The sequence below is a fragment of the Podarcis tiliguerta genome, assembly GCF_965153285.1.
Source record: "Podarcis tiliguerta genome assembly, chromosome: 17".
Lineage (NCBI taxonomy): Eukaryota > Metazoa > Chordata > Lepidosauria > Squamata > Lacertidae > Podarcis > Podarcis tiliguerta.
In genome coordinates this window covers 1,929,497-1,937,095 of record NC_139550.1, presented here as the reverse complement: position 1 = coordinate 1,937,095, position 7,599 = coordinate 1,929,497, and the positions used below count along the sequence as shown (strand labels likewise).

The 7,599-nt window shown below is 43.2% G+C and overlaps 2 long non-coding RNA genes across 2 annotated transcripts; both read right to left on the bottom strand.

The window, feature by feature from the left end:
• Positions 1-1,257: 1,257 nt before the first annotated feature.
• On the bottom strand, positions 1,258-2,238 carry LOC310668076. Its single transcript, XR_014506606.1, has 2 exons — positions 2,096-2,238; positions 1,258-1,413 (listed from the first exon to the last, which is right to left on the bottom strand). It is a non-coding gene; the product is annotated as an uncharacterized lncRNA (long non-coding RNA).
• Positions 2,239-3,600: 1,362 nt separating this feature from the next.
• On the bottom strand, positions 3,601-5,749 carry LOC310667938. Its single transcript, XR_014506453.1, has 3 exons — positions 5,555-5,749; positions 4,237-4,325; positions 3,601-3,681 (listed from the first exon to the last, which is right to left on the bottom strand). It is a non-coding gene; the product is annotated as an uncharacterized lncRNA (long non-coding RNA).
• Between the last annotated feature and the right edge of the window lie 1,850 nt (positions 5,750-7,599).

Here is a 7,599-nt window from a genome sequence, read left to right as displayed (position 1 = left end):
CCAGAAATAGTGCTTCAGGTTAAGAACTTTGCTTCAGGATGAGAACAGAAATCGTGCTCCGGCAGCGTGGCAGCAGCAGGAGGCCCCATTATCTAAAGTGGTGCTTCAGGTTAAGAACAGTTTCAGGTTAAGAATAGACCTCCGGAATGAATTAAGTACTTCACCCGAGGTACCACTGTAGAATCATAGAATTCTAGAGTTGGAAGGGACCACGGGGGTCATCTAGTCCAACCCCCTGCAATGCAGGAATCTTTTGCCCAACGTGGTTCTCAAACCCACAGCCCTGAGATTAAGAGCCTTTCCTTCCTGCACAATGAAGAAAAAGTTACGTCAGAGGGAAATGTGCTGGCCTGTCACTGTGCTTGAGACATGTTCAGTGGTACCTCGGGTTAAGAACTTAATTTGTTTTGGAGATCCATTCTTAACCTGAAATAGCTCTTAACCTGAGGTACCACTTTAGCTAATGGGGCCTCCTGCTGCCACCACACGATTTCTGTTCTCATCCTGAAGCAAAGTTCTTAACCCGAGGTACTATTTCTGGGCTAGCGGAGTCTGTAACCTGAAGCGTCTGTAACCCGAGGTACCACTGCAGTTCTTAATGAGGTTTTTCTTTCTGTGCTTCAAGAACACGTTCTTCTCTCTCCTGCTCTTACATGCTAGAGCAAGGTCTTTTTTCATAGGTATCACATACATTCAGAATGCCATGCTCTGCCATGCTATGTTTCCCTCCAGATTTTCCCCTTTTTATCCCCCACCTGTTTCTCCCCTTCTTTCTGCCCCCCGTACCCGTGTTTTGAATATGCTACTGTAGTTTCTTGCAGCTTACATCGCCCCCCTCTCCTTTTCTCTAGTGCTCCCTTTCCTCCTTTTCCACATGGGGTCATTTCTCAAGCTTTTTCTTCTTCTCATTACAGATTTATGAGCATCTTGGATGCATTCCATCCACAGGGTACATCTCTCCATTGTTGTGGCAATCACTTTGTCTTAGTACATTTTATATCATAATCTCATGAGCCTTGAGTTATCGGCTGCTGCAATGAAAGGGTATTTGTTTCCCTCTGTCAATTAGTTGTGCCTCGAGGCCCATAGCCTCCTTACGAGAACGACACCTCTGGTCCTTTTCTTGTTTTTCAGAGCTGATCCGAACATTTCTTCTACATTTGCCCCCAATTCCCTATTGTTTAATGAGGAAAACACAACAATTATCAAAGGAGAGAGAAAATTTTTGGTGAAATTCTCATGAATAGTCTTCAAGGCTTTTTATGCTTTTATCTTGCTTTTATTTTCGGTGGATGGGGTTTTTTGGGGGGGTGATGTTGTCATTTTCATTCTAAATATCCTTCCTTTTGTGGCCCTGCAATCTGCTTTCTTCTCTGGTGGTGACGCTTCCTGAAAACCCAGTTTGGGGCATTTCTATAGGCACAGGAAAACAGGGAACCTGTCAACTGGGCTCCCAACAGCTGTTCAGTGTTGGTGGCTTTTAAAGTGAAACCCTTCGCCTTAGAAAAAAAATTCCACACCATTTTTTTAAAAAAGGAAGAAGGAAGAACTTCCCTTAAAACCAAATTTGGACGGAAGAATGGAAGACTGAAGAAATCCCAACTAAAGAATCATGGCAAGAAAAATTGATGGACTATGCAGAACTGGCAAAATTGACATACAAGCTACGGGACAAGGATAACTGTGACTTTAAGGATGAATGGGAACCTTTCACAAATTATCTGAAGACGCAACAAAGCAAACTGGACTCCTTGGCAGGTTTTGAATAAACATTCACAACTTTTTTTATTGATAATAATTAACTAAATAGTTTGAGGATCTATACAACTTTGTAACATGCAGAAAATAGCATTATTGGAGAAACCAAAGACTGGAACTGAGGGAAGTCGGGGGGTGGGGTGGGGGGATGGGTTTTGTGGGGGGGGAGGGAGGAAAATGGCGGGGGAAATAAGGAAATGTTTTTGGATAATATGTTTTGTTATAACTTTGAATAAAACAAAAACAAAAACAAATTTGGCAAGCGCATTGATTTAAGCCTAGAAGGCAGATTTGGTGGTGGGGAAAAGCTGGGCAGTTGCAGAAGAAATGATACTACCTCCCTCTTGAAGGTTTTCCTGCAATTCACAGGACTTGTGTTGTCTGGAGAAACCAGAATTCCCAACTGGAAGACAAGCCAGGACGCCCATTCTACTCCTAAAGACAAAGCTACCATAGAAAAAGTTGCCTCATCAGATTTCCATGTGATGGACATTTCTGTAAGAAGTGTGGGAAAATTCAGAGCTGGAAGAGAAAGCTTCTAACAAACTCGTTGGAGGAAAGGCAGCCTTCCCCTATTGTATAAGGAACAAATAAAGATCACCCAGATCAACTGCTGGGCCTGAACGTGGAAGTCTTAATAGAAACTGACCAATCTTCCCTCTTCTCATTCCTGAAAAGGTACCATCCCAAAGGTACAAGTGGTGTCTAACATGCCAAAGTTCATGTTTCAAAACTCTTCCTGAGTCATCTTGTAAGACGGACACCAATTCAGATCATTACCCATCTCACCCAGTTATTTGGAACCCTTTTTTCCAATTTCTAATGAAGAAAATTATATAATTATATATAAAATTATATACAGTCTCCACAGAGAAAAGAACATAGCATTAAGTTTATGGTGCCATTTTACATGTTCATAAAACATTGTCAGTCCACATACATTCTCCACAGACAGGTTTGTGACAGGGGGCAGCTGCCGCCCTCCAAATCAAATAAATAAATAAAGATACTTAACTAAATGACCAACTGAGTCGCAGATAGCTTGGTTCTGCCCCCTCCCCCCAAAATCCTGGCTATGCTCATGATTTGTGAGGCTGGTGGGAGAGCTTGACTTTCTTTGCCCCTTACATATGAAAAGAAGGGAGACCAGGTTTAACCAAAGGTATATTCTTTTATAACCCCTTTTGCAACTCTTCTAAGCCCAGTTGGTCGTTCTGAACTAGTTATATCTCAAATATTATTGAACTATATCTCAAGAGGCAGCTTCACCTGGGATTTCTAGTGATCAATAGACATTATTTGGAACCCTTTGAGACAAACAGATGTCTCAACAGTGCTGATTTAACTGTTATTTCTTTAAGCAAAGGGGAGGAATGTGCAGATAGATTCATTATCTAGCTCAGGCATAGGCAAACTCCGGCCCTCCAGATGTTTGGGACTACAATTCCCATCATCCCTAGCTAACAGGACCAGTGGTCATGGATGATGGGAATTGTAGTCCCAAACATCTGGAGGGCCAGAGTTTGCCTATGCCTGAGCTAGCTATAAGGCAGTCTTCCACTAATACCAATGAAATGATTTCCATGTGCATAATATGACCAGTGTGGTGTAGTGGTTAAGAGCGGTAGTCACGTAATCTGGTGAACCGGGTTCGCGTCTTCGCTCCTCCACATGCAGCTGCTGGGTGACCTTGGGCCAGTCACACTTCTCTGAAGTCTCTCAGCCCCACTCACCTCACAGAGTGTTTGTTGTGGTGTGGGGGAGGAAGGGAAAGGTGATTGTTAGCTGCTTTGAGACTCCTTCGGGTAGTGATAAAGCGGGACATCAAATCCAAACTCCTCCTCCTCCTCCTCCTCCTCCTCCTCTTCTTCTATCAGCGTCCTCTTCCTGGGCATGCCCTGCACACTCCCCAAATGTGCTGCCCTAGAAGAGATTTAGGGGGCATGCAGAAGGAGGAGACGAGAATAATATTCTGCTGTTCCTTGTGTGAACAACAAAAAATGTAGTGCTACATTAGATTCCACCTGCAGTAACTAAATGGAGCCAGACTTGGTTGTATCAGGTTGTAGCCAGGTGGTTTTTGTTTCTGTTCTGTTCTTGTTTAAGAGAGACAATAACATATTTGTCTAGCATCCTGACCAGTGTGTTCTCTAAGCTTCCATGACAACCTCGTTTCCTTATTACTTCAAATTTATGGATCCACTATCTCCCCCCAAACCGAATTCACTAAGTTGTTTATGATGAAGTATTTGGCCCCTCTACTCATAGCAGAAATGCACCACAGTGCCTCAATCCATCCTGATATTTGTTCACACTTTCATCTAGTATTTTCCATTCCTCTGGTTAATTTTTCACAAGTCTCTTTTTCCTTTCAGCAAATATATGGGTGCTTTAAAAAAAAAAGAAAGTATATCACAGTGCCACAACAGACATACATATCTCAGCCATGAACAGTTATTTACAAATCAATTACCTTACCTGTGTGTTCACTTCCAAGGTTAATGAATTTCTAGAAGGATAGCCCTGTTAGTCTGTTGCAGCAAATACAGTTAAGAGTCCTGTGGCAACTTAAAGACAAAGTTAATGAGGTGTCTAATGACCCATCACAAGGGCATCTATGGCTGCTGTTCTAACCATGTCTACTCAGAATTCAATGAGGATAATGCCAAGGTAAATGGGGTTAGGATTGCAGTCCACCCTACTATCTATCATGGTGCAGGATAAATTTGTCATGTTGTCTCATTTTCCTCACTCAGGTGTCTGGAAGGGACAGGCTAGCACCCTGCTGATGTTCTGCCCTTTGTGTCCGGGATCATATGAGTCAGTGTAATGCAACTTAATCACATATGCCTTTCTCATTACAACATTTCATTTAATAAATGCATATATAATACTGAAAATGGGACGCGGGTGGCGCTGTGGGGTAAATCACAGAGCCTAGGACTTGCAGATCAGAAGGTCGGCGGTTCGAATCCCCATGACGGGGTGAGCTCCCGTTGCTCGGTCCCAGCTCCTGCCAACCTAGCAGTTCAAAATCACGAAGTGCAAGTAGATAAATAGGTACCACTCCAGCAGGAAGGTAAACGGCGTTTCTGTGCGCTGCTCTGGTTCGCCATATGACCCGGAAGCTGTACGCCGGCTCCCTCAGCCAATAAAGTGAGATGAGCGCTGCAACCCCAGAGTCGGCCACGACTGGACCTAATGGTCAGGGGTCCCTTTATCTCTACCTTTAATACTGAAAATAGTTAAATGTGTGGTAGAATGTAACACTCAATATGACTTATGTTTTAAATGGCTTTTGGAACAAAGATTTAGGGGATGGGTGGTCAAAAATGAGCAGTCAAGTCCAAATGGCTGTCCCCACATTGACAGAAGGGGTTCGGATAAAGGACAGAGGAGCACAGATAGTTTCCAGGTCCTGGAAGAAATCATTTTTTTCCCATGTGAACAAACATAATGAACAATGCATTCTGTTCACAGTAGGAAATTGATTATGGCTGCAACTCTATCCCCACTTACCTGGGAGTAAGCCAGACTGAATTTAGTGAGACCTACTTTTGAGTAGACACATATAAACTTCAACCCTCAACAAACAACTCACACAAAATCAACAAAACACTTCAGGAAAAAAGAAAAGCAATGAGGCAAAGAGGCTACTACACTTCAATAAATATGTAAACAACATCTATTGCAAAGCAATTTACACATCAATTGAAGTATAATGTGTTTGTGTTAAAAACCAAAACTATTTTTTTAAAAAAATCTTTTACTGTAGATATATATCAATATGACATACCTTTATGGTTGGGGAGTAGTTGACTTTCCTCCACAGACAAAGAAATTGAGGGATTATAAATAAGAATTCTTCATAGGGGAAGGCATAGATCCATGTGAAACAGGTTTCAATACACTTCCCAAATCATTGTGACTGGAGTGCCATGGGGAAAGAATTCCTTCCCCTCTCCAGCTCTGGGCATTTTCCCAGTCAGCTGAGACTACAGGATGGATGTGAAGCTTAAGGAGTCTCTGGTACAACTTGAGAAAATCCCGTTAACTGTGTGGTCTGACATGGAAATAGGATAACTTTCCCCAAATCACCCCAGTTCATCTCATAATTTGGGGTACACAGAGAGCTGATGCACATCCCTGTTATTTGCTATTCAACTCTGGTTATCAGTAACCAAGCAATACAATTCTACACACATTCTCTTTTAACCTAAAAGCAGTTCCTATTAATACTTGATCTGTTTATGTAAATCCTACTCAGGGGGTTTTTTCCTATAATTTTGTGCTGCTTTAAAATTCACAGCTTGATCTCAGAAGCATGAACACTATAATCATTTTGATTTATATTTGCAGTTATTTAAATTATACAGCTTCCACCCACCATAAATCCTTGAGAAAGATCTCCCTGAAAGAGCAGTTGTGATATATTGTTGCAATCCTTTGCACACTCACTTTGGCCTCATTGAATTCAGTTGGATTTACTTCTGAGTAGATATACTATAATTGGGCTGCACGGTGGATTGATCAGCTAATTAGCAAGATCCAGAGCTGTGTTTTGCCAATACTATCGGTTGGGGAATTGATTGATCCAGGGCCTGGTACTATGATCTGTGTGTGGTTGAACCAATTGAGAACAGTGACCACACTGCTATTGAATTCAACATATATGGAGGTGGAAGTCCACCACAGTCACCCTTGACTTTAAGAGAGGAAACTGTTCAAAAACGAGCGGACTGGTTAAAGGGAAACTGAAAGGGAAACGTGAAGTCAAGTAGCTTCCAAATGCCTGGACATGATTCAGAACCACAGTCATAGAAGCTTGGAAGGAATGTAGGAATATGTACCACCAAGTCAAAGAGGGTGCCAACATGGGAACAAACTGCACATTGGGCAGAAGCCAACTAGGTTTCATTGAGTGTAGAGCTACCGGAACTAATGCATGTGACTAATGTTCGTTAATTTAAGTGGGTCTACTCTGAGTAAAACCTAGTTGAATACAAGCCACGATAAGAAATTCAGTGTAGTGCTAAGGAGATCATTCCATCAACACAAGCATTTCTGCTTGTCTGATGGAATGATCTACCTTCTCATTCCCCTGTGTGCTGCTCCGGGGGTTCTGTTGCCTCCCAGAATAATTTGGGGTGGGCATGGGAGCACGTGATGGTGGGGAGCCCCATTCAGTGGTGGAGCATATGCCTGCGCTCCCAAGGGGGGTGGGGCATGGAGGGTGCCCTCCCTTCTGCAGGATAGCCACTTGGGTGCACAGAGCGGCACATGCGCCCTGCAGCCGGGGGAGGAGCAAGCCGCCAATGGTGGACATTCGGTGAGCCGCCGGCCCGCAACTCCCAAGCCTCCCCCAGCTGTCAAAACGAAGGGGCTCAGGGTAGGCTTGGGAGTCGTGGGTAGGCGGCGTGCCAAATGTCACCATCCTCAGCAAAGACACCCGGGGCGGTCCACCCTCACCACACACCCCTTCATCTGCCTCTGGCCCCATTATGCTAGGCTGCCTTGTACGGGACCAGTTAGTCAAATCCAGTCCTTTAGGTTTTTTCATTGCTTCCTCTCTTTTTCTATTAATCAGGTGCGCAGGGGGGACAGTTTCTTTCAGGAATGAAGTACATGGGAATGAATCCCACATAATAATAATAATAATAATAATAATAATAATAATAATAATAATTTATTTATACCCCGCCCATCTGGCCGGCTTCCAACAAAACACTAAAGTACAATAACCTATTAAACATTAAAAGCTTCCCTAAATAGGGCTGCCTTTAGATGTCCTCTAGTTATTTTTCTCTTTGACATCTGGTGGGAGGGCGTTCTACAGGGCGG